General features: G+C 42.8%; 1 protein-coding gene across 5 annotated transcripts in view; it reads left to right on the top strand.

The window, feature by feature from the left end:
• The first annotated feature begins 15,900 nt into the window (after positions 1 to 15,900).
• Positions 15,901 to 26,540, top strand: part of MARCHF8 (membrane associated ring-CH-type finger 8) — a 154,046-nt gene continuing 143,406 nt past the window's right edge. For 2 of the 5 annotated variants that reach the window (XM_033942615.1, XM_033942616.1), the window contains exons 1-2: positions 15,918 to 16,137; positions 25,174 to 25,240. The gene's annotated coding sequence lies outside the window, so the exon portion shown is untranslated. Of the gene's footprint in view, positions 16,138 to 25,173; positions 25,241 to 26,540 lie in introns of all 5 variants that reach the window. The other 3 variants (XM_033942618.1, XM_033942614.1, XM_033942619.1) reach the window with 3 other exon arrangements.

Below are 26,540 nucleotides of genomic sequence, written 5' to 3'. Positions count from 1 at the left end.
GGCCTGTGGAGGGGCATAATCAAAAGGAACGTCTAAGTCGCAAGTCGTCCAAAGTAAAAAAACAACCTAGGACACATTTTCGAAAAATACGTCCAAAATTTTTTTTGTTTCAAAAATCGTCTAAGTATACGTCCTGCCGATCTGATCGTCCAAGTCGCTAAATCGTCCATCTTTACACCACATTTTCATCCAACTTTTCGTCCAAGTCAAAAATGCCTAGAACAAGCCCTGTTGGACGTGGGAGGGGTCTGCAAGGTGATGGACTGAACACCCAGACATGGCACCTAAATAGTAGGGTACCTTACAGGGCACTGCTGTGAACTTCACAAAAAGGGTGCTATGTCTTCTCCTCGCTACAGCTCCCTTTTAGGTCATGGTGAGCCCCCCAAGCCACCTCCAGAATCCCCTAGACCCATTTATATACCACCCCAATAGCCCTTATGGCTGCAGGAGCCACTTATATGCCAGTACAAAAGGGTTTGGGGGGTGTATAGAGGAGTGCACATGCTTCAGAATCAGTGCAGTGATTACAGGGGCTTATGGACATTGTTCCTCCTCTTCATGGGTTCCTAACCCCTCCCCCCCAAGACGGCTTAAGCCACCTCTGTGCTGGACGACTAGGCTTTCCTATGACAGGCTGCCGGGTGATGATGGTCTGGAGGCTGAATTTTAAAGGTGTGATTATGATTTTTATGGGGTTGAGGGGGTCGGTGATCACTGGGGTAGTGTGTGGGGATCTGTATTATGTGTTTGCAGTGCTTATCTGGTGACTTTAGGTGGGTTTTTGTGACTTAGACATGCTGGGCTGTATAAGTTTTGGTTATACATGCTGTACGACTAAGTCTAAGCCGGCCCACGTCCCGCCCAACTCCTGCCCTCGACACTCCTCCTGAAAATGCCTCGTTTAGCTTTGGTCGTTCAGCGGCAGTATGAAGGACTAGGACAGATCATTTAGAAATACGTCCAAAACCCGTTTTCATTATCGGCACTTGGACGTATTTTGACAGTGTTCGTCCAAGTGCTGACTTAGGCCGGTTTTTGGACGTTTTTCTCTTTCGATTATGAGTCCCATAGTGTTTTCAGATAAAATATTTCTTCACAGCATTTGCTAGTTGTTTAATTTAAGTTTGGGGTTTCTCTGTTTTTTAAATGGTTCAAATCTGGCACTTTTATGTTGCCAAAATTGATTTTTTTTTTTAAATTGTTATTCATTGTTTTTGAAGTGCTTACAATGAGTAAATATTTTTAATATTAAGTTTGGGGGTTTTCTGTTGTCAGGATTGTTTTTTAAATGTTTCAAGCCAGGGACTTTCTTATTGCCAAAATTGAATCATTTTAAATTGTTATTAATTGGTTTTGAAGTGCTCACTATGAGCACATTTTAAATATTTTGTTTATGAGCTAATTATGTGTTTTATGTATGCTTGCAATTTTTTGTCACAAATGATTGATTTTTTTTTTTTTTTTAACATACGATTTGTTTCTTGTATGACTTATTTTACCCACAGCTCAAAGACACGTATACTGTTTTTAGTCTACATTTTTTTATTTGTGATCTATATCAACCGGTATGTAGACGGTTTATATGAGTACTTCTTGACCGCCACATTATAATAGTCGCTGGCTATTGTTTTTAATATTTATAGTGTGCACATTATGCACTATGGTTTTCTGGTTTCCCATCTGCCGTACCTTCATTTGCTGCCTTTGACATTTTCCATATTTTAACGTACATAGTAACATATTAGATGACGGCAGATAAAGACCTGAATGGTCCATCCAGTCTGCCCAACCTGATTTCAATTTCAATTTTTTTTTTTTTAGCTATTTCTGGGCAATTATCCAAACCTCTACCCAGTACTGTGCTTGATTTCCAACTGCTGAAGTCTCCGTCAAAGCTCACTCCAGCCCATCTACACCCTCTCAGCCATTGAAGCCCTCCCCAGCCCATCCTCAATCAAAGGCCTTATACAGAAACATACCGTGCAAGTCTGCCCAGTACTGGCCTTAGTTCTTCAATATATACTATTATTTTCTGATTCTAGATCATCCCACACTTCTTTGAACTCCGTCACAGTTTTCCTCTCCACCACCTCTCTCGGGAGCGCATTCCAGGCATCCACCACCCTCTCCGTAAAGTAGAATTTCCTAATATTGCTCTTGAATCTACCACGCCTCAACCTCAAATTATGTCCTCTGGTTTTACCATTTTCCTTTCTCTGGAAAAGATTTTGTTCTACGTTAATACCTTTCAAGTATTTGAACGTCTGAATCATATCTCCCCTGTCCCTCCTTTCTTCTAGGGTATATTCAGGGCTTCCAGTCTCTCCTCATACGTTTTCTGGCGCAAGCCTCCTATCATTTTTGTTGCCCTCCTCTGGACCGCTTCAAGTCTTCTTATGTCCTTCGCCAGATACGGTCTCCAAAACTAAACACAATACTCCAAGTGGGGCCTCACCAAAAACCTGTACAGGGGCATCAACACCTTCATCCTTCTACTGGCTATACCTCTCTCTATACAGCCCAGCATCCTTCTGGCAGCAGCCACCGCCTTGTCACACTGTTTTTTCGCCTTTAGATCTTCAAACACTATAACCCCAAGGTTCCTCTCCCTGGCCGTGCATATCAGCCTCTTACCTCCCAGCATATACAGTTCCTTCCAATTATTAATCCCCAAATGCATTACTTCATTTCTTTCCATTGAATTTTAGTTGACAGATATTAGAACATTCCTCAAACTTTTGCAGTTCCTTTTTCATGTTTTCCACTCCCTCCTCAGTGTCTTGGTATCATCCGCAAAAAGGCAAACTTTTCCTTCTAACCCTTCAGCAATGTCACTCACAAACATATTGAACAGGATCGGCCCCAGCACTGAACCCTGAGGGACTCCACTACTCACCTTTCCTTCCTCCAAGTGACTTCCATTAACCACCACCCTCTGGCATCTGTCCAACAGTTCACCACTTTAATCCAGTTCACAGCCCTTCAAGTTTGTTCAAGAGCTTCCTATGAGGAACCGTATCAAAGGCTTTGCTGAAATCGAAGTAAATTACATCTAGCATATGTCTTCGATCCAGTTCTCTGGTCACCCAATCAAAAAATTCAATCAGGTTCATTTGGCACGATTTACCTTTTGTAAAGCCATGTTGCCTCGGATCCTGTAACCCATTAGATTCAAGGAAATACACTATCCTTTCTTTCAGCAACACTTCCATTATTTTTCCAACAACTGAAGTGAGGCTCACCGGCCTGTAGTTTCCTGCTTCATCCCTGTGACCACTTTTATGAATAGGGACCACATCCGCTCTCCTCCAATCCCCAGGAATCACTCCTGTCTCCAGAGATTTGTTGTACAAGTCTTTAATAGGACTCGCCAGAACCTCTCTGAGCTCCCTTAGTATCCTGGGATGGATCCCGTCTGGTCCCATCGCTTTGTCCACCTTCAGTTTTTCAAGTTGCTCATAAACACCCTCCTCCGTGAACGGCGCAGAATCTACTCCATTTTTTCGTGTAACTTTGCCAGACAATCTCGGTCCTTCTCCAGGATTTTCTTCTGTGAACACAGAACAGAAGTGTTTGTTTAGCACATTTGCTTTCTCCTCATCACTCTCCACATATTTGTTCCCAGCATCTTTTAGCCTAGCAATTCCATTTTTTATCTTCCTCCTTTCACTAATATATCTGAAAAAATTTTTATCTCCCTTTTTTACATTTTTAGCCATTTGTTCTTCCGCCTGTGCCTTCGCCAAACATATCTCTCTCTCTTGGCTTCTTTCAGTTTCACCCTGTAGTCCTTTCTGCTCTCCTCTTCTTGGTTTTTTTTATATTTCATGAACGCCAACTCTTTCGCCTTTATTTTCTCAGCCACTAGGTTGGAGAACCATATCGGCTTCCTTTTTCTCTTGTTTTTATTGATTTTCTTCACATAAAGGTCCGTAGCCATTTTTATCGCTCCTTTCAGCTTAGACCACTGTCTTTCCACTTCTCTTATGTCCTCCCATCCTAACAGCTCTTTCTTCAGGTACTTTCCCATTGCATTAAAGTCCGTACGTTTGAAATCTAGGACTTTAAGTATCGTGCGGCCGCTCTCCACTTTAGCCATTATATCAGACCAAACCGTTTGATGATCGCTACTACCCAGGTGAGCACCCACTCGAACATTAGAGATACTCTCTCCATTTGTGAGGACCAGATCCAATATCGCTTTTTCCCTTGGGCATGACAATGCTAACATATTCTATAAAAGAATCTAGTCACCAAGATACTGTTAATTAACCCGAAACGCATGGCTCTGGGGTGCTTAAACTGAGGCACCAGTTTATAGAATTTTCCCTTTTGTCTCTAAAATTTTTTAAATTAAATATATATTATGATTTTAGATTTGAAATGACAAAAGAATTTTTTGATATGAAGGATAATGTCACAGTTTTATGAAGTGTTTTTCAACATTGATTTACTGGTGATCTATTTTATTTTTGTTTCATCATTTACATTTGCATAATGGATTTCATTATTTGTATTTTCCTTGGACAAGCAGGCAGCATATTCTCACATGTGGGTGATGTCTACCATGGAGCCTGGTACAGACATTGAAAAGTGTACTGTCATAAGCTTCAATGAAACTTCACAACTGCCCGCACCACGCAAGCACAAGTGCCTTTCCGCCTGACGTTAGCTCACAGTACCTTTGTTTTCTGCAGTGCGAAGAAGGTGTATTTTGGATTTCATCCTTTCAGAGTTGCCTTCTCGTTCAGTTTTTTTCTGTTTCCCTTCAGGGTTCTTCTTATTTTGTATCCTTTTCTTACAAAGTGTACCTTGCTTCAAACTTTGGTATATTTATTTATTTATTTCAAAGTTTTTTTTTAAATTTTCTCTTCAGTTTGGGCCTTCTGCCCAGTCTGGCCTTTGGGCTTTGACAGGTTTTTCTTTTCCCTTTTCAGCGGTGCAGTCATTGAGTTGTTTGATTTTGCTACTGAAATATTTCCCCTGTTATTGAAGCCTTCTAGCGGGTTCAAGAAGTGTACTCGTAACCAGGCCATTTTTCTCACTGATCTGCACAAGTGGTGCATTCAGTGTCTTTGGCTGGAGCATTGAGTGGAGTCTTGTACCTGCTGCTTTACATTGTAGTCACACTCCCTTAAAGCTCGTCACCTTCAGCAGCAGAAACTTTTCAGGGAACCATCTATATCCATGTCATCAGAGGACAAGACATCTATTACTACTACTACTATTAATTATTTCTATATCGCTACCAGACACACGCAGCACTGCACAGAGTCACAAAGAATAAGAAAACAGTCTATAGGATGTCATGAATACAGTTAAGGGGAATGGTTAATCAGCAGGCTGGGTTGGAGGGCAGAGGAATAGGGTTAAGGATTGAAAGCTATATCAAAAAGGTGGGATTTCAGTCTGCTTTTAAACGGATAAACTCAGGTAATTTATTCCAGGCAGAGGGGGCAGCTAGATGAAAGGATTGAAGTCTGGAAGGAGAATGGTAACGCTAAGAGTGACTTAACTGATGAACGGAGTACTCCAGCGGTATCGTCATTGATGCCTCCTTCCACATCGGAGTCTGTACTGGCTTTGAGTAAACCAGCTAAAAAGTCAACTTCCCAACAAGTGTTGCAGGCATTATCCACATCAAGTCCCTCGATGCATGCTAAGCGTTGATGCTACCGTTCTTCAGTGCAGGCTGTGTCATCTCTGAGGCATGCCTCATCGAGGTCCCAATACCTCGATGATTTGCCACACCAAAAGTACCAGCTGTTCAGCAAACGGTACTGGTACAGTCCATCCAGGACCACATTAAGGAGCTGTTGAATTGAGAGCTTGCTGCTATAATCCAAATACAAGCGGTACCAATGCTTACATAGTCTTCCTCGGTACCGGCCCAACCTGAGCATGGCACATCAAGGCCATTCAGTACCGACTCTCGCTCTTCTCATGCAAAAAGCACTTTTAAGAGAGCATCGAGGTCTCATGGTACTGTATCTCATTCTCCATGTCGTGAGTCAAGATCTACTCATTCTCAATGTCAAACTTCCTCCTTTTCTTCCTCAGATCGGTACTGGTGGTCTTGCAGGAGTTCTCTTCAATGATCCCATCGATTTTGTACTCATCAGCATCATAAGACTCAGCCTGATTCTCCAGCTTCTTATAGAGAATCACCTGGAGATGGAGAAATTATCTCAGATCTCTCCGTCCATGATGACACTGACACTGACCCTGACTTGTCTGCTCCAGAGTCATATGGTATTCCTTCTAATCCATCTTCTCCTTTGCCCAGGTGTCAATCACCACCCAAATGTTTGTCATTCACAAAATTCATAAGACAAATGGGGAACAGCCTTACTAGTCAAATTGGAGACAGACTCTGAGCCAAGAGTGGAACTCCTGGAGGCTTTAGACTTTAATGGCGTATCCAAGGAATTACTTAAATTTCCTTTTCACCATCTTTTCAAGGAAACCATGTTCAAAAACTGGGAGACTCCTCTCACACTATGGCTCCCAGACAGATTAACTCTTTTTATATAGAGTACAGTTATGCCCAGGGTTTGATAGGCTGCAGCTGCAACACAAGTATCTGCTGGTGGAGTTGGTTAAGAAGTCTTCCAGTTCACATGTATATGCCAGTGCACCACCAGGCAGAGAAGGTCACACTTTGGATAATTTTTGATGTCGTTTTTTCAAAATTCCATGCTCACAAGTAGAGCTCTTAGTTACACTTTTTCATGACATTCTACTCTAAAAAACTGGTGAAACATATTGCTGTTTTTTGAGCAGTATATCACCTCAGATCATCTTCCAGAGTTTCAGGCCACAATTCCCAATGTACTCCAAACCATCCAGGGCATCAGCCATACCATCACCATGAGACAACTGTCCTGGCTCCAAGTTTCTAATCTTGATATCAGTGCCCAAGATCACCTGGCGAACATTCCATGCTTGGGTGAGGAACTGTTTGGAGAAAAAGTAGAGTAAGCTACTCAAGAACTAACCACTCGTGAGCAGAACCTAACTCCTTTGTCTACTGCCAAGTCTTCCAAGTCTCAACCTTCTAAGACTTACAGTAGCCCAACTTGTCCAACCAAGAGATGTTCTCCATCAACTTCTTCTTAGGCTCCTCAAGAGAGAGAAGTCTCAGTGACTTCAAAAATCTTATCCACTTCAATCATCAACTCATTCTTTATTGGTGAAAAGATCATGGTAGGAACCTGGAAGCTACGCCTAACATTAGACACGAGCATTTGCACTAATGAAAATGTAGAGTAAAACCTTGTGCCTAAAGTTAAGTGCAAATGCCCATTATTCTGTAATTACACCCATAACTATGAGGAATGTCCCTGATCCACTCAAGACCCTCCCATTTCCTTTCCCCCTTTTTGACACTGCACATACATTTTAGACATAGATTGTGCACCAAATTACGTGCATAAATTTAAAACCAATTAATGCTAATAATTGCTTATTAAAAAGCCAGTTAGCACTAATTGGCTTGTTCAATTAAGTTGCAAGCGCAAAATGGGCACACATCCAGATTTGTGCGTGCAACTCAAAGCACCATTTATGGAATTTGGGGGATTATTTATACTTTGGAAGAAAGGCAGGGAGAGATATAGACATTTAAATACATTTATGGCATACAGTAAATGCACGAGATGGACCTTCATTTGAAAGGAAGCTCTGGAATTGAGGGGCTATGGTTTGAAGCTGAAAGGAAAGAGATTTGGGATTACTCTAGGAAGTATATATTTTAAAAGAAAAGGGTGGTGGATGTGTGGCATGGAGTTTGGTGGTGAAGACAGATTTTATCCAAATTCAAGGAAGTATGGGATAAGCACAGAGGATCTCTAAGGGAGAAGATGACTTATAGAGCTTGGTAGTTAGAATGGATGAGCAGACTTCATAGGTTATCTTGCTATTTTTAAAATACATACCTACATAGCTTTTGGCTTGAGATTTCCTAGTTAAAGGCCAAAACTGCATACAGTAATCATCTTAAACAATAAAACTCCAGCATAAACAGGAGCACTCCAAAATGCATAACTGACTGACATCCCTACTGATTTGTTGCACCAAGAAAGATGAGATTTGTATCTTAAGCTAAGAGTTTTCCTTGAGTAAGGGTGTAAATTATTTTAAAAGCAGACGCCCTCCCAAAGAATGGGTGCTTCAGTCTGACAGCAGATATTCTTCAGGGGATATAGACCAGCATTGTCTCTCAAAGAAGTGAATGTCTCCACTTGAACAGTACAGCAAAAACACCATTTAAACTGTTTCTCCAAAGGAGCAATTCCTTATTTTACGCCTATTGTGGGCTGTGAACATCCACATTGCTCAAAAAAACAACAAACATTCAAGGTTAAGAGTTTTGAATGTAAGTGCTACTTTTTGAAGGAAGAAGCTCTTTTTAGCTCTGTGTTAAAGTTTTTCAGAACATTGAAAAAGTTTTTTGACCATCCGTATTCACCCTATGGTTCTAGGCCTTGAGTATGTGCAGGTGCTACTGGCCCTGTGCCATCCATACTAAGCCTCTTGTAGACATTGCGAATGCAGTTTCAGTGCCATCTCCCACCCCAAATTGTGTCACCATAGCGATCAGGTGGTGGGGATAGCAAAAGGGAGTTAAACTATTTTTTGGGGGGTGGCACTTGCCATTTCATATGTAGTAGTTTCCTGATGCCAGTATTGAATTCTGCATAGGAGAATTCTGTGAAAAATTTGTACTACACTGTTGCACAGAATTCCTCTTGAGTAAATATAATTTAAATATAAGGTATTAAATAGAACAGTGTGCAGGTCAAATCCAATGGTATTCCTTAGAGAGAATACCATTTACCATAATCCTGAATAGTCAATCACTCAGTCAGTTTTGCAACCCAGTTTGCAAATTTAGAATACATCCTAGGCTGCCAAGATTGAAATGCAGCCTGATTTGTTTCCCAATTACTACTTGCCAAACCAAAAACCCAGTCTGGCCCTTCCATCATTCCTTAGCAACAGCCCAGTCTTGTTTCCATGTCATTCCTTTGTAAACAGCTGTCTGACATTGCCTTTCTCTCATTCTTTGAAAACAAATGCCAAATCCTGTCATTCAGTCACTTCTTAGCAACAAAAGTGGATGATCTTGACTGGCTTATCATCTAAAGATGCTGTTAAATCAAAAAGTTCATCTGTCCTGGTAGGGACAATTAAAACTGAGGTAATACAAAAGAGCAGACAGATATAAATGAATCTGAAACTACTGTTAACAAGTAAGGTGCTAGACACTTAAATCCATGCTTTTGGTTATTATTTGTAAATCCCCAAACAATACTTGGGATAGATAAATTGTATTTCCATGGGTGATAAGTAACTAACTATAGTCCAAAAAATACAAACACCCAATGATTAGCCTAGTGTGACACATTCAAAAAGTGTAAATAAGTGCTCAGGACCTTTTTGGTAAAGAGACCACAAGTGGCGTCAGGCTCGAAAGCTGTGTCTCTTATATTCAATCACAGCACTTTAGTATCACTTTATATTGCAAACTTAGTCCATCAGCGTCATCCGTGTGTATATGTATTATTCAATTGCACTTATCTGAAAATGACTTTTCAAACCTCTAATATATGAGATTAGACTACTTATAATGTTTGGCATTAACTGAAGATATTGATGTGGAGCAGCATTGTAGGCAGGACAGTCAAATCTGAAATTAGATGTCCAGGTCTGCCTATATTTTAAAACATTTTATCATATATTTTAGCATTTGCTTCCTGTTCATGTTAAAATTGAATTTAAATTATTAGTACTTGGATATAGGGCCTATACTGAAAATATGCCATCTTGCATCTATGGTTAAACCCTACATAACAGGATGAACCTTAAAATCTCTCTCTGAGCCTAGAATGGTACTGTAGTACCTTCTCCTTCAGGAGTACATTGGGAGTCCACCTATAGGAGCCAACTTTACAAAATGCTTGGGGATGCTCAACTTGGCACACATTATCATGTCTGTAAAAAAAGAAAACAAAGTGTGGCAGGTCATGTGCACAACTAGCTAGGCCATATTTAAATGCAGAGCACAGCATGTAGTACACACACTGAAAGGATTTGTGGCTAAAAGAAGAGCTAGGGAAACACTGAATGTCCCACCAGTCTTTCTTCCTTCCCAACTTTAGATGATCCTCCACCAATTTACTCCACCCTACTTTTCTCCTCCTTCGTACTCAGAGTCTATCTAGACCACAGTCATATCCCTCCCAGTCCATCCTGGCCTATCCATTCCACCCACACTCAGGCAGGATGATTGTTTTATTTTTATGAAAAAGGAGCATGATGGTCCTTTCTCTTTCAGTTTGAGACTGGACTATAGGAATTCTCCATTACAAAACTTTTTCATATTATGGCATAATATACTGCCAAAGCCCCCTCTACTCTCCCCTTGTCCCGAGGAGATGGCAGAGTATCAGTTATTTATTCCCCATGCTTGACCCAGCATACCTAGACAGACATCTTTACTTTTGAATCTAGTTTATCTTATATCTCTGTCTCTGCTTGTTCTTGCTCTTTTCTTGTGCCTTCTCTTTGCCTTCATGTTCTCTGTGTTTTTATGAATTCTTTTCCATTCTTCTTCTCATTTCTTTCATTGATCTTTATATAAAATCCCCTAGTGATGATGTGATAAAATTACAATACAATTTAATTATTAAAATTAAATGTATGAGATGTTATAATCACGGTCAGATATTTCAATAGGTTTCTCCTTTAATTCTCACCAACACAGAGGAGGGGCCTTAAACAACTTGGGCCAATCAGAGCCTCAGCCCCCTCCCTGGAAGCATTGGTAATGGTCCTAAGGCTCTGATTGGCCCAGACACCCCATAAGAGGGGCCTTATGTATCTGGGCCAATCAGAGCCTTAGGACCTTTCCTGCTATCAAAACGGCTGCATTAGCAGACCATCACTTTTTTTTTTCCAATCAATTTTATTGAAGATTGCAAGAATGACCATGCACCAGCAAAAAATACAAACAGAAGGGAATCAGAAACACAGATTTTTGAGACTCTTGCTCTCTGTACACTCAGCCATGTGACTTTCACAAATTGGATACAAATCTGCAGTCAGCTAAGTGGCAGACAGAAATCCCTCTCTTCAGTTTTAACACAGACAGATAACTGCTGATTTTAAATCCACTGTTCACTTCTTTTCAAGCTTTCAAAAACCCACTCATGGGGGGGGGGGTTTACACTGTTCTAATATGCATATTATTGATACTGTATCATTTAATTGATGTAACAAAGTTTTATTTGCCTACCTCCAAATTTACCTCATTGATTGTATTTTATGCTTACATTTGGTTATTTTACTATTGTTTTGCTGGTTAACATACTGTAAGCTGTTTGTCATACTTTACCCTTTTTGTACACCATAAAGGCAGTTAAATAAATAAAACAATAAATAAAATTTCACACTATACTGCAGAGACTACACTTCTTCCTCCCTATTCGCGGTTTTGAATATTTGCAATTGTTTGTTTGTTTTTTTTGCCTGCCTCCCACCCCCTACAGAATCGCTTGGAGGCAGCATGCATTGATGATAACCGGTTCTGGGACTTGGAGGAGATCGGAGGAGGAGGAGGCAGTGATCAGAGGAGAGCAGGAGCAAAGGCCCTCAGCCGTGGATGCAGCTCTGGTGGCAACTTCATGTGCAGACCTTACCTGGTGGTCTAGCGGTGACGCGGGACAGGAGTGATCTTTCTACACTCCTGCCTCGTGCAGTGCCATGCTGTGAGTTCCCAATGGGAACTCCCGTTCTAGTCTCGTGAGACCACAGGAACTCACAGCACAGCTCTACACAGGGTGATTAGCGCACTGTGCCAACCTCGCTCTTAGGTGTTCAGGAATAATGACAACTATATGAATATTTTCCAGTCGGTTATTTTTTATTAGCTTTATCAAGAACATCTTTTGGAAGGCATTCGTGCAGTGGAGACCTTTCATGCGTGTAATTTGCACCTCCTGAAGCAAGGCATGTTCTCAAAGAGTCTATACTGGTGCGTTCCTTGATACCTTCACACTGACCAGTATGACATCACTCCTGTCAACCAATCTTAGGTTTGAACAAAGAAAATTCCTCTTTAAGATAGGAAAAGTTTTACAGATCATATTTTTGTTTACATCAGTTTCGGAATGCACAACACATTATAACATACCCAATGAACACTTTGTAATTCTCAAAAAGTTTAAATCAAACCAGCCTTCTGACCAAAACTCAGTAATGCTGACAGCTTCAAATTTCACTGACACACAAGAACAGAACCCCCCCCCCCCCCAGACCTCCCTTTACTGAGAATTCCTATGTAGACTAGCTTAAAGGTTAGATAGATCAAACTACAGATGTGGTCTTCTCAGAATTTTTCATTAAAGTTTCTTGAATCTTATATATGTAAAACATTTGAAATTAAATCCAAATCATTCTATCACACATCATTCTCACACATAGGGATCACTTCACCCATACACAAGCAACACTCATATTTCATTCCTGATCAATACTGTATTCAAAACCTATTCAAGAAAGATTTTCTTCTATAACCATCTTTGGAATGCCATGAGGTTTCATGACAGTGCAGACAAAGAACACTACAGGCCTTTTTTTAAGCGGGAAACCTTCAATATGGTTTACACCAGTGGTTCCCAACCCTGTCCTGGAGGACCACCAGGCCAATTAGGTTTTCAGGCTAGCCCTAATGAATATGCATGAAAGAGATTTGCATATAATGGAAGTGATAGGCATGCAAATCTGCTCCATGCATATTCATTAGGGCTATCCTGAAAACCCAGTTGGCCTGGTGGTCCTCCAGGAGAGGGTTGGGAACCACTGGTTTACACCAGAAGAGAGACACAGAAAGACAGAAAACCAAAATGGAGTCATTAATACAAAATGGAGTTCTTAATACCTCTTTATTCTACCTGGTTTCCTCTATGATGTGGCCTAATCCAGTGAAATACATAAAGAGAATCTTATTATACTTTTCCTTAATATTAATCTGTAGTGGGTTTCTGGCCTTGGCTGCAATCCATATTCAGATTATTTATATTTGTGTACTAACGTTTTGTACATTTCTTTTGGGCATGGCCTTAACTAACACATATGTTTCTAACTAGATTTATCCCAAACCACACGAAAAGCAGGTGTTATATGTAGAAAAAATCTACGAAATACTCCACCAACATGTCCTGCACACTATCCATTCTGTTAACACATTATAGCGCCCCCCCCCCCCCCCACCAGCCAGCGAGCACCACTCCACAAGGGCAGGAGTGTAGGAAGATCGCTCCTGCCCCGCGTCACTGCTAGACCACCAAGTAAGGTCCAGGGGTGGGTCAGAGGCAGCCAAAAAGTTATTCATGGGCCGGCTCTGCTCCTAACCCCCGTGAATAAGGAGGGAGACATGTACTTTGTTTCTCACTTATACCTTTTCAACTGTTCCATATAATTGTCTTCTGCCATATATTGCCTTTCATTGGTTTACATGTATTACTCTGTCCCTTCTACCTTGCTGTGCCATATGCTTGGAACAAGCTGCTCAAATCCCTATGGCGGACTCTGTCTCTTGCAGTGTTCAAGGCCCAGTTAAAAGCCAACCTCTTTGAGAGTGCGTTTAATTCCTCTCACCTTGGGTTCTGCATCCTTAACCCTATACGTCATGTCTGTCCATGTTAGATTGTAAGCTCTTCCAAGCAGGGACAGTCTATTAAATGTCAAAATGTACAGTGCTATGTATGCCTTTCAGTGCTATATAAGTGATAAATAGTAGTAATAGTAGTATTATAAGCATATTCTTTCTCTGTATCTGATGGGCTCACAGTCTAAGTTTTTGTACTTGGGGCAATTGAGGGTTAAGTGACTTGCCAGGCTCACTACGAGTTACAGTGGGAATTGTTTACAGTTTCCCCAAGTTTTCAGCCCACTGTTCTAACCATTAGGCTGCTACTTCACTCCAGTCCTTTCCAAGCTTAGATCTATTAAGTCTCCTACATTCAGTGGGAGAATCCCACTTTTGCAGTTCATCTCCTGAACTCTTGTTGAGGAAGCTGGCATTCCCACTCAGGCACGGCCATAGCAAGTTATAATTGTGCCCTGTGCAATTCATCCACTATTGCACCCTCCCAAAGCTGCTCTCTGAGCATCCATCCCCCTCCTCCAAAACACCCCAGATGCATCCACTCCCAAGAACTACTGCTTGAGATCATGGGTGTCATTTTGAACATAGAGAACAGGCAGCAGTGACCAGGGATCACTGCTTCCCACACTACCCTAGGCTACTAGGGCATCCTTCAGGTAGGCCCTGGGAGGGGTGCCTATGGGGAAGGGGGGGGGGTTCTTCCAGGGGGCTTTGAGGAGAGGGATGTTTTCAACTCCTAACTCCCACTCACTGCTGTCAGATACCTGTACTCACTGTATCATTTACCATAATCTCCCCAACCCCAAAATGTCCTGTCTAAATTAGATTGTAAGCTCTTCTGAGCAGGGACTGTCTATTGTACAGCGCTGTGTAGGCCTTTCAGCACTTTAGAAATAATAGTAGTAGATGGATTCACTTGGGGGGTAGGGGAGGCATCAATAAATTTTAATTCAATCTAGAAGTCAGCCCCAAAACTTAGAGGAGCCAGTAGCTGAGACCTCTCTTGATTCTTCCCCACCCACCCTTGGTGGGGGAAGGGTGGTGGTGGAAATCTTGTGACAGACCTGGGAGGCATAATGATGATGGCAGCAAAGAAGAGGGAAGGGAAGAGAGGGATAGATGAGGGAGGAAGCAATGTTAGGTAGAGCATGATCGACATGGGAAGGGAAGAGATGATATTGTGGACATGAAGTACTAAAAGAGGGAAAGATGCTGGAAATGGGGGCATGGAAGAAAGAAAGGAGGAGATACTGACATGGGGGTTGGAAAGGAATAGAGAAAGGAGAGATGGAACATAAGGAGAAAAGAGAGGAGATGCTGGTCATGGATGGGAGGGGAGATGGCTGGATATACATGGAGAAAAGGAAGAGATGGAAAATTATGGATGTAAAGAGAGGGCTTAAAAACTGGATGCTGATAAGGAAGGATGTAATCTGAATGGACAGACCCAAAAAATGACTTAGACCAACATGATTAGAAAAATAAAATCTTCAACCAAAGATAGAAAAATAATGTCATTTTTAAAGGGAATTTAAACCTGCTATCTTTATAGTTTGCACAGTACAGAAACAATCTCCTTGTCGCCTATCCCTCCTGTCGTCCTTACAAATACTGTACAAGTTTTTCTGGAATGAGGATGAGGTGGAGCTAGGAGATAGTCTGGGTAGGGCAGCGGGGTAGAAAACGAAGGGAGAATGGGTCTCTATAGAAGTTTGTGCTTAAAATTTCCCTCAAATATTGTTTGAAATTTTCTTGTAATGCCGAGTTAAAACACTTCTAAAAATAAAAAAAAATTGCTATCCGTTGGCATCGCTGTCTGCCATATATCCTTGTGCTCATAAAAAACAACTCTATCCTGAAAAGTTTAAACATTTTACTTGGAGAATGGCATACTCAACTCAAGCTCCACGTCATCGTGTGGTTGGATTTTTTTTGGGGGGTGGTGTTTCCCCCCCCCCCCATGTACACCACTTAATACCCATGCCAATAGCAGTTAAATCAAGAATAATAAATCAAATCCAAACCAATTCATCATCATTCAAATGCTCGCTAAACTCTGAAAGGCCCTTTAAACTTTGCACGATGTGTAGTCTGTAGTCTCATTACTTGTTTCCAAAGGTTTACTGATGCTGCTGTTAGCTCAGTAGGGGGTCAGTTTCCTTTGAGCCGCCGCTGATTCACTGCATCCTAATAAAATTAGAGCATGTAATATACAGAAGACAGGGGTCGCAAAACGCGCAAGTCAGCCTTTCCAGTGTAGGCTCGCTGCCTTCCACTTGGAACTTGTGCGCGCGCGCCGCAGTTTAGAGGAGACGGGGTGGGGCGGTCCTTCTCGGCCAGTGTTGCGGAAGTGACAGTCAGTGTATCGGAGCTCTGCAGGAATCGGGTTTCATAGGAAGATCGCCTTTAGGTTTAAATACAAAAGGGGAAGGATCTTGAGTGCAGCGAGCAGGCTGATCGAGGTTTGAGATATTACTTGCTTTTTTAAGGTTTAAGGCTCTTCTGTCCCCCACCCCCATCAAGCTGAATCCAAGTAAGGCAGAGAGCTGAGGGATTCCGAACCTGAAGGGAAATGTTTAGAGCAGAGAGGCCTGATTTTTTTTGAAGGGGGGGGGAGGTGCACCTGCTCTCAGAGATCCTGCTTTCCAGCTGGCTTCTGGCTAAAATAAATGTACTGTGCCTCTGCTGTTTGTAATTTACGAATTTGCTCTTAAATTCAATTTTGTCTGTTGTTTTAATTGATGTTTATACTGTGTTGCACTCTACCTAGAACATTTGATAGGTGAAATATAAACATTTTAAATAAGCTGAAATGCAAAATTCTTGATTCTATCTAATGAAAGTGCTGTGGAAGGAATGAACTGTGGATAAGGGGATGAGTTCAGGATGAAGGGTGGGGCAGGATTAGGGGAGAAGTGGGATGGAGGATCTGGATTAGTTAGAAGAAGGTATTTCTCTCATCCCTCTGGCCCCCCTTCACATCTACTGTGTGCTGTCATGCCCCTATAATTCCACATGCTTCCCTGATACAGCCACTTTATCTGATCCATTTTTGCACCTTTGTATGTGTTGTAGTCATGGACAGAGGAAAAGAAGTCATACTGGACATTGCAGAAATATTTTAATTGGCGTATTCTAGCACAGAGGTAGAACCGGTGCTTTTCTTCTTTGTATGATTACAGTGTGCACACATACTTTAAAAAAAGCAATAAAACAACCTTTTATATTTTTGCTGCTTTATCAGCAGTACCTTCAAGTGCCTGATTCATCTTTGTCCATAAAAGTCAAGGCCTGGAGGGAACCAGAAAGCAGGTACAAAAAAGCAGTTTTTAATGGTAAAGGAATATACAGCATTTTCTTGCATTTTTTGAAAATTTCCCCTTTCCGGGTATTTCTAAAGCTTCTTGCCTTTTAAGATGGAAGGGAATTTTGCATGAGATGACTGATAAATGTTAAAGCAATATTTCACTAGAAATAGATTTTGGATATAATTCTTTGCCTCCAAACGTGTCCTTAAGAAGAGCTATATTCAAGTGCTGTAGGCATTGCCGCCACCTTATTATATTTCTAATCAATTAAATAAACCTTAAGCAGTTTGTTCAGTCTATGAATTAGATGTACTCGCAGGCATTAATTCACTTTAACACACATTCTGTTAGTCTCATTGGGGCTTGTTTACTAACTAAAACCACATTAATGCACATTTTCATTAGCCAATTAGGCTTGTAGTCTGTACCTCAGAGTCACAGTGTGGATGCAGAAACAAGATTTGAACCTTGGTGTTGCTGGTTTTGTGCCCACTTCTCCAGTGATTCTCAAACCAGTCCTTAGAGCATACCCCAGCCAATTGGGTTTTCAGGATATCCATGATGAATATGCATAAGAGAGATTTACATACCAAGGAGGTGGTACCTGCATATTATAAGAACATAAGAATTGCCACTGCTGGGTCAGACCAGTGATCCATCATGCCCAGCAGTCCACTCTCGCAGCGGCCCCTAGGTCAAAGACCAGTGCCCTAATTGAGACCAGCCCTACCAGCGTATGTTCCAGTTCAGCAGGAACTTGTCTAACTTTGTCTTGAATCCCTGGAGGGTGTTTTCCCCTATAACAGACTCCGGAGGAGCGTTCCAGTTTTCCACCACTCTCTGGGTGAAGAAGAACTTTCTTATGTTTGTACGGAATCTATCCCCTTTTAACTTTAGAGAGTGCCCTCTCGTTCTCTCTACCTTGGAGAGGGTAAACAACCTGTCTTTATCTACTAAGTCTATTCCCTTCATTATCTTGAATGTTTCAATCATGTCCCCCCTCAGTCTCCTCTTTTCAAGGGAGAAGAGGCCTAGTTTCTCTAACCTCTCGCAGTACAGCAACTTCTACAGCCCCTTAACCATTTTAGTCACTCTTCTCTGGACCCTTTTGAGTAGTACCATGTCCTTCTTCATGTATGGTGACCAGTGCTGGACGCAATATTCCAGGTGGGGGCACACCATGGCTCGGTACAGCGGCATGATGACCTTCTCCGATCTGTTCGTGATCCCCTTCTTAATCATTCCTAGCATTCTGTTCGCACATTGCACAGACTGCTTCATTGACTTGTCGACCAGTACTCCCAAGTCTCTTTCCGGGGGGTCTCTCCGAGTACCGCACCAGACATCCTGTATTTGTGTATAAGATTTTTGTTACCGACATGCATCACCTTACACTTATCCATATTAAACCTCATTTGCCATGTCACGGCCCATTTCTCGAGTGTGTTTATGTCCCATTGCAGGTCTTCGCAATCCTTCTGCATCTTCACTACTCTGAATAGCTTCGTATCGTCCGCAAATTTATTCACCTTGCTTGTCGTACCAATTTCCAGGTTGTTTATAAATATGTTGACGAGCACGGGTACAAGCACTGAACCCTGCGGCACTCCACTCGTGATGCTTTTCCAGTCCAAATAATGTCCATTTAACCCCACTCTCTGTTTCCAATCCGCCAGCCAGTTTTTAATCCACTTGAGTATTTCACCCTTGATTCCATGGCTCGCAATTTTTCGAAGTAGTCGTTCATGCAGGAACTTATCGACCGCCTTCTAAAAATCCAGATATACAATGTCGATCGGCTTGCCCTTGTCTATCTGCTTGTTTACTCCCTTGAAGAAGTGCAGCAAGTTTGTCAAGCAAGATCTTCCCTGCTGGCTAGTCCTCATCAGATTGTGTCCGTCAAGGTGATCAATGATGAGGTCCTTTATCAGTGCCTCTACCATCTTTCCCAGTACCGAGGTCCGACTCAACAGTCTGTAGTTTCCCGGATCTCCCCTCAAACCTTTCTTGAAGATCGGCGTAACATTTGTCACTTTCCAGTCTTCTGGAATCCTTCCCGATTTGATCGACGGATTGGCTATTAGTTGAAGCGGCTCAGCTATAGCCCCTTTCAGTTCCTTGATTACTCTCGGATGGATGCCATCCAGTCCCGGGGTTTTATCAATTTTAAGCCTATCAATCTGCCTGAATAGCTCTTCTAGACTGTCCGTCAATTCTGTCAGTTTCCCGTCTTCATTTCCTGCATATAGCCTGTCGGCTTCCGGTATCTATCTATAATAATAAAACGCTAAGCGCGTATGTGCACTCCTACCTGCGTGATCCATGATCTGTAGGTCCGTGGCCAGCAGGAGTGCGCATGTGTGCTTACAACGGTCCACACTCGCGGACCCCGAGGTGATGTTGTGCGGTCTGGCCAGCTCCCTTATACTCCACGCCCGAAGTTTATTTTTAAGTTCAAAGCCGCCGCCGCAGCTCCTTTCACGAGTCGCACCTGCGTCGGAGAAGGCTTCTGATGCAGACAAGGATCGTGAGAGGAGCCGTGGTGGCACCTTTAAACTTAAAAATAACTCCAGCAAGGGACTAAGGGAGCCGGTCAGACTGCGGGAAGGGAAGGGGGGAATGCTGCTGCTGCTGCACAGAGAAGTGGAGGGGGAGGGAATGCTGCTGCGGCTTCTGCACAGGGAAGTGGGGAGAGGGAAATGTGGAGGGGGAGGAAATGCTGCTGCAGCTGCTCCAAAGGGAAGGGGGGGAATGCTTCTGCTGCATAGGGGCAGGGAGAGAGACAGATAGAAAAAAGACAGACAGCGGGAGGGAGACAGAAAGAAAGGAAGAAAGGGAAAGGGAGAGAGACATAAGAAAGAAAGACAGCGTGAGGGAGAGAGACAGAAAGAAAGAGACAGGGATAGGGAGAGAGAAAGAAAGAAAGACAGACAGACATATTCTAGCACCCGTTAATGTAACAGGCTTAAAGACTAGTGTTGTGTATATCCTCTTCAGTAAATACAGACGCAAAAAATGTGTTCAGTTTGTCGGTGATGACTTTGTCCTCCTTTAGCACTCCCTTTATTCATTATGGATACTGGCTAGGTATGCCCTGAGAACTGGATTGAGAACTATCACACTACTCTTATTCATAAGCCTGCTCTTGCACTCAATGTGCAGTTCCCTGTAAAGCTTGGAAGTACAGCAACATGTAAATATGTTGCTTTGTTGTCTGTATTAATAGTGTACCAGAGGGGGGCTCCTGCCTAGCATGCCTTGAGAATCCCATTGGGAAAGGGGATGGGATTTCAAGCAGTTTATATATTATATACAGGTCCTTTTTTTTGTACCTGGGGCAATGGAGAATTAAATGACTTTGCCAGAGTAACAGGGAACTGCAGTGGGAATTGAAACTGGTTCCCAGGCCACTGCACTGACCATTAGGCTACTCCTCCATTCAGTGCCATGCCCTTTGGCAGTGGTGTAATGAGAGAGGTTAGCGCCTAGAGCGGTGGTGCCTGACATCAATGTGCTGTGTGCCTCTCCCCACTCTTCCCTGCCACTTGAGTGCCCCCGACGTACCTCTTGAAATGTTCAATGGCGTCAGCAGCATCTTCCATTCTGCTGCTCGCACAGGCCTCTGCTCCCTTCTGATGTCATATCCTGATCCCACGAGCAGGAAGTGACATCAGAAGGGAGCCGAGGCTGGCGTGAGCAGCAAGTGGAAGATGTTGCGTGCGCCGGCAAATGTTGAAAGAGGGAGGCGGGGGGGAAGAAGGAAGGAAGAGAGGCGCCGGCACCCCCTGCGAAGACAACACCCGGGGCGGTCCTCTTCTCCTCCCCCCTTACTATGCCACCGCTCTTTGGTTACTCCATTTAGAATATTGTGTACAATTCTGGAGGAAACACCTTCAAAAAGATATAAAAAGGGTGGAGTCGGTCCAGAGGAAGGCTACTAAAATGATGTGTGGTCTTCGTGATGAGTATGGAGACAGACTTAAAGATCTCAATCTGTATACTTTGGAGGAAACATAGAAACATAGAAACATAGAAATTGACGGCAGAAAAGGGCTATAGCCCATCGAGTCTGCCCATACCAATGACCCACTCCCTGATTCTTACTCTCCTAGAGATCCCACATGAATATCCCATTTTCTCTTGAAATCTAACACGCTGCTGGCCTCAATCACCCTCTGAGGCAGCTCGTTCCAATGATCTACCACCCTTTCAGTGAAGAAGTACTTCCTCGCATCACCCTGAAATTTCCCTCCCCTGATTTTCAGCGAGTGTCCTCTGGTTACTGAGGGCCCTATAAGACTGAAGATATCATCTTTCACCTCTATACGCCCAGTAATATACTTAAAGGTCTCAATCATGTCCCCTCTCTCCCTTCGCTCCTCCAGTGAGTACATCCGCAGTTTTTTTAACCTTTCTTCATACGTGAGTATGGAAGGTGGAAGAGGGGAGATATGATAGAGATGTTTAAATACCTACGTAATATAAATGTGCATGTGTCAAGTCTCTTTCATTTGAAAGGAAACTGCAATGAGAGGGCATAGGATGAAGTTAAGAGGAAATACTTTTTTACAGAAAGGGTGAAAGGGTGGTAAATGCGTGGAACAGTCTCCCGGAGGAGGTGGTATCTGAATTCAAGAGGGCCTGGGATAGGCAGGTGGGATCTCTCAGAGAGAGAAAGAGATAATGGTTACTGTGGATGGGCAGACTAGATGGGCCATTTGGCCTTTATCTGCTGTCATGTTTCTATGTTTCATGGCATAGCATATGTGTTGCCCATTGGTTCAGGAGAATAAAGCTTTAGTGACCCAGCAAGATAGCTTGGAAGTCACATCTACTTCCATTGCCTCAGGTGGAGAACACCTCAATTAAAATAATCTTTAAAGCAAAAAAATTTTTATCATGTATTGCCCCTATTGAAAAAAAGCTCACTGATTACCAATTGAACATAGAATTACCTACAAGATTCTTTTGCTAACATTCAAAACCAGATATAGTAATTTACCAGAATTTATTAATAGATTTCTTATTCTCTACTCTCCTCTCAGGTCCCTCCGCTCGGTCACTCAGAACCTTCTCGTTATTCCATCCCTGAGTTACATCAACACTAGCATTCCGAAATCTTTTCGGTTATTGCTCCCTCTCTCTGGAATTCTTTACCAAATTATTTAAGAGAAGACTCGACCTTAATCTGTTTTAAGTCCAAACTAAAAACCTTCCTGTTTAATGATGTATTTGGAACATGAATGTCCTTCTCAGGACAATTGGAAGATCCAATACTTTTCTCTCCTTCCTCTTGTTTTTCCCTTTCATGATTTTTTACTCTTAAGATTGTAGTTCTCCTCTTTATTCCTTACGTTTATGTAAGTCCAGTATATACTGCTGCACAATAAGCTCCCTGTGTCGTCTATATTTGTCAATTTTTAACTATAATTTATATATTTTATTGTAATGTACATCACCTAGAAGCCTGATTAGGCAGTATAACAAATTTTAAATAAACTTGGAAACTTAGATTGTAAGCCTAGCTTATCTAAATGTAAGTTGCCACGAGCTGCCGCTAAAAATCCCTTCAAAATTTGCGCAGTTTGCTTTACTAGTCTGTACAGCACAGCAAATGATTCCATTAATGCCTTTGGAGACTTACAGGGGCTAATTTGAAAAAAGTAGCATTGGGACCTATATACCTCTTACAAAGTAGTCTCGTACAGTTGCCCCCCCCCCCAAAGTAGCAAACAAATTTACCCCTGTTCTAAAAAAGGTGTAAATGTTTGTGTTTACTCCATGCCTGCGCATAGAGCTGTTGTCAACAAAGAGTTGATTGAAGGAACCCCTTCCTGACGGCAGTGAAGCAAAACATGATCATTTCTATGTATACCATACCCTGTGGAACTAGTATTAAGAAAAAAAATAATAAAATGTGATAAATTTGAATATAATTGTTTGAGGGTGGACCTATGAAAAGTCTGGTATTAAATCAATATTACTGGAGTCATTGTCCAGTGGTCCAGTTCACAATATAGCGGAATTAGAAAAGGTACAGAGAAGGGCAACAAAAATGATAAAAGGGATGGGATGACTTCCATATGAGGAAAGGCTAAAGTGGTGAAGGCTTTTCAGCTTGGAGAAGAGATGGCTCAGGGGTGATATGATAGAGGTCTATAAAATAATGAGTAGAGTGGAAAGGGTAGTTGTGAATTGCTTGTTCACTCTATCCAAAAATACTAGGACTAGGGGGCATGCGATAAAGCTACTAAGTAGTAGATTTAAAATAGAACAAAGAAAATATTTCTTCAGACAACGTGTAATTAAATTCTGGAATTCGTTGCCAGAGAATGTGGTGAAATCAGTTAGCTTAGCGGGGTTTAAAAAAGGTTTGAATAATTTCCTAAAAGAGAAGTCCATAGGCCATTATTGAGATGGCTTGGGAAATCCACGGCTTATTCCTAGGATAAACAGCATAGAATCTGTTTTGCTACTTGGGATCTTGCCAGGTACTTGGGACCAGTGTTGGCCACTGTTGAAAACAGGATACTGGGCTTGATGGACCTTCAGTCTGTCCCAGTATAGCAATTATGTTCTTAAGCCACTGCTTGCCCTGGATTGGTAGCATGTAATGTTGCTACTATTTGGTTTCTACCAGGCACTGTGAACTGGATTGGCTACTGTTGGAAACAGGATATTGGGCTTGATGGACCTTCAGTCTGTCCCAGTATGGCAATTCTTATGTTCAGTTCTTATGAATATTTGGGAGAGGCTCATTTGATTCAGCTGCTCAGTTTAGCTTTCCCAATAAGTATATTGCAGTACCAGTAGCATTCTTGTATAAAATATGCATGAACATTGCAGCTCAGTCCCTGCTGCACCCAAACTGTGCCCTTGGGAATACCAAGTAGAGATTGTATAAATCAGACCTATGGAAGTCAGTATATGAAACCTTCTACTCCTACTGATACTAGGCTTTAAATTTTTCTGTTCTAGATCTAAAGAATTGGGGAATTATAATAGAAATAGAAATATTTCTAAAAACTGGCCTAAATCAGCACTTGGACGATCAGTAACACAAGTTGTCCAAGTGCCGATAATTGAACCGGGTTTTAGACGTATCTAAAAACGACTTAGGCCTTCAAGTGCTGCATGCAGTACACCCAGAGCTAAAAGGGGCGTTTCAGGAGGAGTGTCGAGGGTGGGATTTGGGCGGGGCATAGGCCGTCCTAGACTTAGTCATACTGCATGTATAACCAAAAGTTTTACAACATTGTCTCGATGGAACTTGGACGTTGTGACTTAGGCCATCTAAAACCAGGTCTAAGTCCACAGAAGGTATCCAAAGTGACCAGATAAGCACTGCAGACACAAAGTACAGACCCCCACACACTGCCCCAGTGATCACTGACCCCCACCCTCCATAAAAATTGTAATAACAATTTTACATATCTGCCTCCAGAACATCAGCACCTGGCAGCCTAGTAGAGTTGCACAGAGGTGGCTTAAGTGGTCTTGGGGGTGGGTTAGTGAACCATGGAGAGGAGGACCCAGGCCCATAAGCCACTCTAATCACTGCATTCATGGTGAAACATGTGCAGCCCCCAAACCCCCCAAACCCTTTTGTACTTCCATATAAGTGGCACCTGCAGCCATAAGGGCTATTGGGGTAGTAGACAGGTGGGTCTAGTTGGTTCTAGGGGGTGTTTGGGGGGGCTCACCATGATCTATAAGGTGGTTGTGGTGAGATGTGTATGTGGCACCCTTTTTGTGAAGTTCACAGCAGTGCCCTGTAAGGTACCCCACTACTCTAGTGCAATGTTTAGGTGTTCAGTCCATCACTTTGCTGACCCTGCCCACGTCCAAAAAGTCTTTTTCTAGACATTTTTGACTTGGACGAATTTTTGGACGAAAATTGGGTATAAAGATGGACAACTTAGCGGCCTGGATGATTAAATGGCTGGATGTACAGTTAGACGATTAAAAAAAAAAAATGTTGGACGTATTTTTTGAAAATGGACTTTTTCCTTGTCCGACTTTGGGCAACTTGCGACTTAGGCTCAAAACAGACTCAGACGTTTCTTTTGATTATGCTCTTCCATGTAAATATAACTTATTATTTGCCAGTATTTTAGATCCAGGACAAAGATAAATGATATGACAAATTTACCATGTTATAATGTAAGTTGTTTTTTTTTTATTTTGAAGCTGGACTCCGACTCCATCCAAAATTGCTTCCAACTCCACAGCCCAAACTGGTTCTCCTATTTTGTAGGTGTGTATACCCATATAGAACATGCCTTACATGCGGAAAAAGTTTTATAAAATAATGTCCCTATACTGGTTTTGTGCTGTAACATGCAATTATCCCAGGACAAGCAGGCAGCATATTCTTTACGCATGGGTGATGTCACCGACGGAGCCCACGGTACGGACCTTTTTACTAGAAAGTTCTAGTTGGCCGCACCGCGCGTGCGCGAGTGCCTTCCCGCCCGACGGAGGAGAGCGTGGTCCCCAGTTTTTTCGTTTCCGCGGAGCGAAGAAGACGTGCGTTTTTCAACTCCGATTGAAATCCTCTTTTTGCCTTCCCGCTCGCGTTCTTTTTTCGTTTTATTTACCTTCGGGTTCTTTTTTCTTTCATTTCCAAAAAAAAAAAAAAAATATATATTTCTTTTTGTTTCGTTTTTTGTCCTTGCCCCGGCGGGGCCTGTTGTCACGATCCAGGCCTCGGGGTTTGATTTTGCGGAGGCCGTGTTTCCATTCATGCCCCCGCAGCCCGGTTTTAAGAAGTGCCAGCGGTGTGCACGCCCGATCTCCCTCACTGACCCACACAATTGGTGTTTACAGTGCTTGGGACCGGAGCATCGGGCGGACTCGTGCACCCGCTGTGCCACTCTTAAAAAACGCACTTTGAAGAATCGCCAAATCCAGCAAAGTCTGCTGTTCGGCACCGGCCCGACTATGGACTCGACTTCTTCAACTGCGGCACCATCGAAGTCGGCACCGACCACCTCGACACCGCCTGACATTACATCGGCGCCACCGGCGCCAGGTAAGCCGGCTAAGAAGCCTTCCACCCTTGAGCGCCCTCCCACCTCGGTGGCGACACCGGCTCTTTCGGCTCCACGCCGAACTAAAAAGCGCTCCGCTCCGATATCGGTGAGTGCCTCGTCATCGGCCTCCTCATCGCCGGAGCGTAGAGCGGCACCCATGGAACCAAAGCAGAAAAAAGTGGTTCCGGTGCCACCCCTGGATGACCGCATTGCGGCCATCCTCCAGGATAAGTTGCAGGAACAACTCCAACAGCAACTTAAACAGCTCTTGCCCTCTATCCTGGCACCGCTGCTTTCGGTACCAGACCGGCCCGAGCCCCACACCGTCCAACCGGTATCCACGCCATCGGTACCTATGGACCCCTCCATGCCCATTCTCTCGGCACCGCATATCCATGCCCATGCCGAGGCCGTCGCTCTGACGACATCCGATCCTCCTCGGGACCGAGCGGAACACCGGTCTTCCCGCGAACCTGACCGGCACCGTTCTTCCCGGGACCGAGACAGACACAGGTCTTCATC

The sequence above is a fragment of the Geotrypetes seraphini genome, chromosome 4 (assembly GCF_902459505.1).
Source record: "Geotrypetes seraphini chromosome 4, aGeoSer1.1, whole genome shotgun sequence".
NCBI lineage: Eukaryota > Metazoa > Chordata > Amphibia > Gymnophiona > Dermophiidae > Geotrypetes > Geotrypetes seraphini.
The sequence above is the reverse complement of the archived record's forward strand: the minus strand, read 5'-3'. Positions and strand labels throughout refer to the sequence as shown.